The sequence below is a fragment of the Echinops telfairi genome, unplaced genomic scaffold, assembly GCF_000313985.2.
Source record: "Echinops telfairi isolate 266 unplaced genomic scaffold, ASM31398v2 ScPeMD7_655;HRSCAF=1070, whole genome shotgun sequence".
In the NCBI taxonomy this organism is placed as follows: Eukaryota; Metazoa; Chordata; class Mammalia; order Afrosoricida; family Tenrecidae; genus Echinops; species Echinops telfairi.
In genome coordinates, this window is record NW_022104553.1 from 31,335,010 (window position 1) to 31,342,800 (window position 7,791).

Sequence of the window (7,791 nt, forward strand, 5' to 3'; positions counted from 1 at the left end):
AAATGAGGACCTAATGCTGGGGGCTTAAGTGGAGAGGAAATGTTTTGAGAATGATGAGGGCGATGAATGTACAAATGTGCTCTACACAATTGATGTATGTATGGATTGTGATAAGAGTTGTATGAGCCCCTAAGAAAACGATTAAAAATAAAAAAGACTTCATTTCACAAACTTTGGACGTGCTGTCAGGAGAGACCCCTCCCCGGGAAAGGACATCATGCTTGGTAGAGTAGACGGGCAGAGAAAGAGAGGATGCCCTTGACCCAGTGGCTGCAGGAATGGGCGCTGGCATACAGTTGTGAGAAAGGCGCCAGGCCAGAGGCTCTCGTTCCGCTACGTACAGGTTGTCTGAGTCGGAACCCTCTCAGCGGTCTCCAACGACGACCAGACCGGTGTCTGAAATTGGGTGGGGGACCCTCCACGTTAAACAAGATAAAAAACTTCCCAAACCTGTTGCTGCTGAGTTGGTTGCCCTTCATACGACCCTCCAAAATGGAGTGGAATTGCCGCATAGACTTTCCGAGGCTCGAAATTTTGATGGAAGCCAAATGGCCCCATCTTTCTCCTGTGGAGCACCTGGTAAGTTCAAAGCAACCACCTTCCAGATCACGGCTGGGCACCTAACTCCCATTCTACCAAAGCTCCTCTAAAAAGACAACCCCAACCAAACACTGCCATGGAGGCAAGACTGACTCATAGGGACCCTATAGGACAGGGTAGAACTATCCCTGTGAATTTCCAAGACTGGAACTGTTTATAGGAGTAGAAAGTCCCTTCTGTCTCCTGTGGAGCGGCTAGTGGTTTCGAACTGCCAGCCTGGCAGGTGCAGCCCAATACTATGCCACCAGGGCTCCTCAACTGCACAGTAAAGAATCATGAACAAGCACTCTCTAACGCACACATGTTTTATAAAGCCTGAAGCTAAAAAGCAGAACGAGGCACACCTGAAATTGCAGGGATGCCTGTTTCCACCAATACTCAGAGACTGGAGGTTACATTGATATCAGACATTTGGGACGAGAATCTTCAAAGGACTGAAGTTAGATCCAAAATATATGGAAAAGGATAAATGCTTGGATAACCATTTAGAAGATCAAAACTACCTTTATTTTAATAGTTACGTTTTGCTAGGCTTAAAAGAATTTTTTAGTTTGTACCAATGGATAGTCAATTGAGTCAAAGGATATCCATTATAATTCACATTTATATGTTTTTAAAAAAATTTTAAATTCCACGGAAGCACACACATAGACACACAAGGGGACTTCAAAAACTCATGGCAAGATTTAATTATCTTCCAATTCCATTTGCCCACAAACTTTTGCAGTCTCTGTGTACACACACTGAGATAGTTTATTGTGCCAGCCTGGCCAATAAGCACAAGTGGGATTAACTGAAGGGCAGAGAGATAAATGGCTTGGTGAATCTCACCTTTCTTGTCTCTCGCTCTGTGAGCTCTGTGATCATCGGACCAGTGTGCGGCTGCTTTGCTTGTCCTGTCCCTCAATTTAAAGGCTACACTGCCTGTGGGATGCCTAGCCTGTGGACTGTGTCGCTGTAAGTTGAGGTCCCTTTAAGACTTCTCTGGAGCTGGGGACTGGCGGTTGGTGACCTGCCTTGTGATTGGCTGCTGTGCTGACATAGCCTAGCTCTCTCTATAAATAGAGGAAGATCTGGCAGCAGACTAGACTTGAAGGACTGCTAGTCTCTCAACTTTCTCTCATGGACGTGAGTTGCACTGAGCCATTTGTAGTGCTTTATAATTTAACTGTTTATTTCTTGTATTATATATTTATCTGTATGTGATTCAACAGTTCATTTCTTGCTATATATCTAATTATCTTTATAAATAAATATATTAAATTATCAGCAATTTGGTTTTATCTCTCTATAGAACCCTGTTTAACACACACACATACACACACACACGTAGGGGCTTCAAAAAGTTTGTGGACAAATGGAATGGAAAGATAATGAAAATTTTCCATGAACTTAATATATATCTATTTGGGCTTGCTAATAAATGTTTCATTTTTGCCACATCAGAAAGTTGTATGATAAGAGAAATGTGATAAAGACTGAAAGCTTTATAAAAGGGAATTTTATTTGATATAATCAATATTTTTATCTATCAAGGCTAAAGTTTCATGGGTTAATTGATGAGGTTTTAAAGAGCTTTTGTATGAAAGCGTATATAAAAAATTCGGTTTCTCTGTTATAGTGACAAGTTTTTCTTTAATTACTGAACTAAAAGTGATAGAAGGTTAACAGGTATGTTAAAAGGCTAAGATCTGTGTCTCATTAAATAATCTGAGTTTGTCATGTTCTTTTGAAAATCAATCTTTATGGTTTTTAAAAAATAGCTAAGATTAAAACAAAATGTTTTTTTTGGTCATTTTTTGGTTAAGCAGCTGTCTAAGCTTAACTATGAGAAGCTCCTGACAACTTTGAAACTTTAGGAAAACCCACGAAAGTTTTGTTTCTGGCTTTGCAATAGCAAAATCTTAAAAAAAAAAGAAAAAAGGTTCATGTGGGATTCCCATGACATGTGTTGTCAAATCCAGAGATAGATCTAATTTGGCAGGGGGGTGGGGTGGGGGAGCTAAAGATATGTGACCGTTAATAGCTCTTATGTTTTGCCTGATATTAGACAAGATTTAAAAATTGCTAACTAGGTCAGAGTTTTATCTGGGAATTTGCATGGTTTACCTGTGGAGCTTTACTAATATTCAGATGTTTGGACACTTCTTAATCTTGTTAAATCAGTCGTGCTGTCATGTCTCAAAATTATTGTGTTATACTTGAAGTTCTTTGAAAATAGAAGTAATCGTTATGTTTGGAGATAGTTTGTCTAAGTTTTTTATTAACTTCATTTTGCTTTGTATTATTTTACAATGTATCTTCATCAGGTTTTGGGTTACTGAATTAACTTGTAAATCAACGAACTGTGTCCATTTTAAAGGTTTTTTCATCTTCAAATAATTTTTACTTCGCTGACTCCCTTAGAGTGCTTGACCTGGGTATTTCAACCCAAAACATGCTGCACTGGAAACAAGGGCCGTGCCAAGTGTTGTTGTCCACCTGCTGTGCAGCTAAGCTGGGGCTGGGGGGTGGGGGTGTTTGAACCTTGGGTTTATATCTCACAACACAAGCAGTCCCTCCGTTCACCAGGATTGCAAGACTGACTGTTGACATCAAGATAAAATTTTCCACAGGGCACCCAGAAGCACCTAGATATAAACCGCTTTCCCAAGACCGATGGAGCAAGTAATCCAATAGACTTTGAAATTAAAAACAAAACCGGTTGAGGGGAGGAGACGAGCCAGTCAGGGTGCAGGGTAGCAACGATGAAACATATAACTTTCCTCTAGTTCCTAAATGCTCCCCCCTCTACCCCCCACTATCATGATCCCAATTCTACCTTACAAATCTGGTTAGACCAGAGGATGTACACTGGTACAGAGAGCAACTGGAAACACGGGGAATCCAGGACAGACGACTCCTTCAGGACCAGGTGTGAAAGGGGCTGGAGGGTAAAGGGAATATGGGGTAGAAGGGGGGGACCGATTACAAGAATCTAGGTATTGCCTTCTCCCTGGGGGAGGGACAGCAGAGGGGAGGGGGATGTTGGACAGTGTAATTTATGACAAAACTATAATAAGTTGTGAATTATGAAGGGTTCATGGTGGGGGAGGGCGGGGGGAAAATGAGCAACTGATATTAAGGGCTGATGTTTTGAGAATGATGAGGGCAGCGAATGTACATATGTGCTTGACACAGTGGATGTATGTATGGATTGTGACGAGAATTGTACGAGCCCCCAACAAAATAATAATAATAAAAAAAGAAATGAAAAACAAAACCAAAAAATTATCCTTTAAAAAAATTATCTTTTGATAATGAACGAATGGATGATGTCTGTCTTCTTAGACGAGGGTAAGTTCAAAAAGTTACTGCTACGGTACCAGCTCATACATGCATGGCTTATTCCGAATAAAATGTGCTCAAACATGTTTCTGCAATCACTGGACGACCGTAGACACGTTTTCTCAGTAATTCCAAGTCATGATTTGTCACCTGTCTCAAACTATGGCAAGAACACTGACTCCACCGCTGAGGGTGTACAAGCTCACAGAAGCCTCTCAACTTCTTAGTGATGGTGGTGCTCGATAACAGAATTGTTTTAGATTTCATTCTGATCCAACCAGAAGGCATCTGGGTGGTAGCCAACACTTCTGTGCTCCACTGGACAAGCCGACAAGGTGTAGCCCAGACGCCACACTAAGCACACTACTGGCTCACCAGGTAGAATTTCATTTCAACTGGGAATTGGATCTATTTAACTGGCTCCCTGCTGTTACAGGGTCTTGGGTGTTGGGTGTGCTTTTTGGACCCAAGTAGAATGTAATTACGATATTGTTTTCTGTGGATTGATCAAATGTTTTGCAAATCATTTTCAGGTTGTTTATAGTCAATCTACCAAGCTTCATTCCCTCCACAGAATCATGCTGCTAGAAGAAATTGCTTTTTGTCTTTGGTAGTATATTCAAGACCTGGAGTCTTGGCTCACTTGACTCAGCTGATGACATTTCTTAAATACACTGCTGCTCTATTAATCAACAAATCACCGCGCTGCCTCTTAGTTAACGCTGTCCAGAGCTTTAACTATAGCAGGGCGAAGATCTGGAAATGAGAAGTCATTGTCAGACATTGTCCACTGAAAGTCCAATAGAGGAAAGCACCCAAAGAGGCAAATTGAGATGCCAGCAACTTGCTCAAAGGCCATGTTAGCTGCCATTGAGTTGATGCCGACTGATAGCGACTCTGTAGGACCGGGTAGAACTGCCCCTGGGAGGGTCCCAGACTTTCACTGCTAACAGGAATAGAAAGTCCTTTCTTTCTCTCTCCAAGCACCTGGTGGCTTCAAATTGCTAACCTTGCAGATCACAGCCCGACACGTCGCCACTACACCAGGGCTCCTCTTGATGAGAAAACCAATACCAAATCCACTGCCATTGAGTCCATTCTGACTTACGAGACCCTAGAGGGCCGGGTCTAACTGTCCCTGTGAGTTTCCAAGATTGTGAGACGTTACGGCAGTAGAGCTGGCTGATGGATTCGAACTGTTGACCCTGCAGATCACTGCCCAGCACATAACCACTGTGCCACCAGGCTTTGCTGTCTTGATCGGAAGGGGGAGGTTATTTTAATTTAAGTGAAAATAAAAATGCGGTTGTAAGGTTGATAAAATAGTGTGACGGTCAAGGGAACACGACCTTGAAGACTCAGGGTTAGGACATTTTAGCCGAGGTTTCCTGGAAATCAGCCCACCACATTGACCGATGAGATTGACAGCACTTTCCCCTTTATTGACCAGTGAAATCCTGACAATGTTTCAATAGTAAACTGTATAGGCCAATCAGAAGCAAGTTTCTTTGCATCTGTAAAAATTGCTCTGCTGCTATTCGGCAGGAGCGCCTTTCCACTAGGGGTTTGTTGCTATTTGATTCTCAAAGTCCTGTCTGAATAAACTTCATCTTATAAGTTAATTTTATTATTGATTCTGTTTGTTTGTTTTTTTGTTTTCTTTTTTTTTACTGGGACACAGTAAGGCAAAGTGGATTGCTGTAGGTCCCAAACCACAAAGTCTGACTCCCCTGGAGTGCCTGGTGGTTTTGAACAACGGACCTTGCAGTTAGCAGCCAAACCCAGCTGTGTCACCACTATGCCACCAGGGCGATGAAGGCCCCCCCATCTGGTTCATGGCTGAGCTCGGGTCTGTCATGCATTTACTAATTTTATAAGTGACCGAGGTCTAATATGGGAACTCCACAGAGTTAGAGGCGCCCAACTCTGCTTTCTGTCCTCCAGGGTGGCCTGGAAGGGGTGGAGAACTCCCCAGTCTCTGGCAGTGAGAGAACTGGCTGTGGCTGGCAGGGTCCTCTGCGGAGAAGGTGGAGAAGGAGGCTTCCAGAGTCAGTCTGAGTCTCGGTTCACCTGTCACCATCACCCCCTGCGGTCATAATAATTGGGTAGCAGGTCGGAAATGGCTTTGATGGGCAAGCACTTCATACTTTTCATTCCTTTATTTCTTTCTCTGGCCTAAGGTGTCGAAAGTTATTAATCAGATCCCTCAGATCATAACACAGCATCCATCACAATTGGTTCATGAAAGACCCTCTAAGGCATTTCCCCCCACGTCCCCTGTTACCCTCCCTCCACCCTACCCCCAGCCACCCACTCCAGTGCTCTTGCTATATAGCTGAAAGGTGTGTTTTTAGCATTTTAGTGATTTTGCATGTTTCCAATATACACAAACGCTATCAATTTCACTAATGTTTTCTTTTTTCTTCTAACTTAACCTTCTGTTTCTGAGCTCTCTTTCCAGGTAACCGCATGCACGTTGAGTTCGCAGCTCTGAACTGTAGCTTGTATCCCCGGTGAACACACAATACTTTTACTTCTTGCTCCCCCAAGGAGGCTTTCTCCAGCCCCCATTGCCACCTTGCTCTCACAGGACCTTGCTACGACAGGTGTCCAACGGGATGTGTCAACTTGGCTAGGTTCTGGGGCACAGTTGGTCTAGACGCCGCTATGGTGATATTTAAATACCATTAGAAGTGAGGAACACTTATAAGCCATTAACTTTAAGTAAAGCAGATCACCTTCCATCATAAGGGTGGGCTTTGCCCAGTTGAAGGCCTTGAGAGAAAAACAAAACAAAACAGAGCTTTCTTGTTATTAATTAGTTTATTTTAACAGTTTTATGAGCACTTCATCCACACGTCATACAATTAAAAAATTCAGCCATATCAAGGCGAGTTGTACAGTGACCACCACACTCAATTCTAGAACGTGTTCTTCTTCCTTGTACTCATTGTTACTCGCGTCCTTGTTTTCTAATTGTGGAAAAAATATACACAACAAAGCGCTCTCCAATTCCACAACTTCTGCATGTAGAATTCGGTGCCACTGATTAGACTCTTCATATCGTACGGCCACTATTGAGATCCTTTTCTGAAGTACTCCATCCTCGTCCCCATAAACTCCTTGCCCCCTAAGCAACAACGCTTTCTCCTTCGTTCATGGTACCATTGGTCAAGTTTGGTTTCTTTTTATTCAAGGTGTTTGCTGGATATTAAAATCCACATATCATACACATCCGTGGTTGAATCGCTTTTTAAAAGAGTTGCATATACATCATCACAATCAGTTCTAGTACTCCCCCCGCAAAAAAAACCCTGAGCTTTCTGGAGGAAAGAAGGGATGATGTCTTGGGGTTGTAACATAGACTTCCTAATGCCTGTCCTGCCCTAAGGAGTTTGGATCTACCAGCCTCCACCATCTCATGAACTACTTCTTTAAAACGTTTGTTTCTCTTTGGAGCCAGGGCTTGGTGCCCCAACAGAATGGACTGGGAAACACTCCTAATGGCCAACAAACAGTCCTTGAACTAACTACAAGCTTTTCTTCCTTGTTGTGTTTTTTTGTCATTGGTTTGTTGTTGTTTTATTGTATATTGTTGTTTGGTTTTGCTCTGTCTTGTTTTTGTGCATGTCATTATCTCCACAGATCTGTCTAAATAAGATAGGCTGGATGAACGATCTGGAGAAGAAAAACAATGGGGCTGACAGTTTTGTTTCGGGGAGACATGGGAGAGGGTGAGGTGGGGGGAAAGGTAGTGGTGTTAACAAACCCAGGGACAAGAGGACAACAAGTGATCCAAATCGGTGGTGAGGAGGGTGTAGGAGGCCTGGTAGGGCGTGATCAAGGGTAATGTAACCAAGAGGA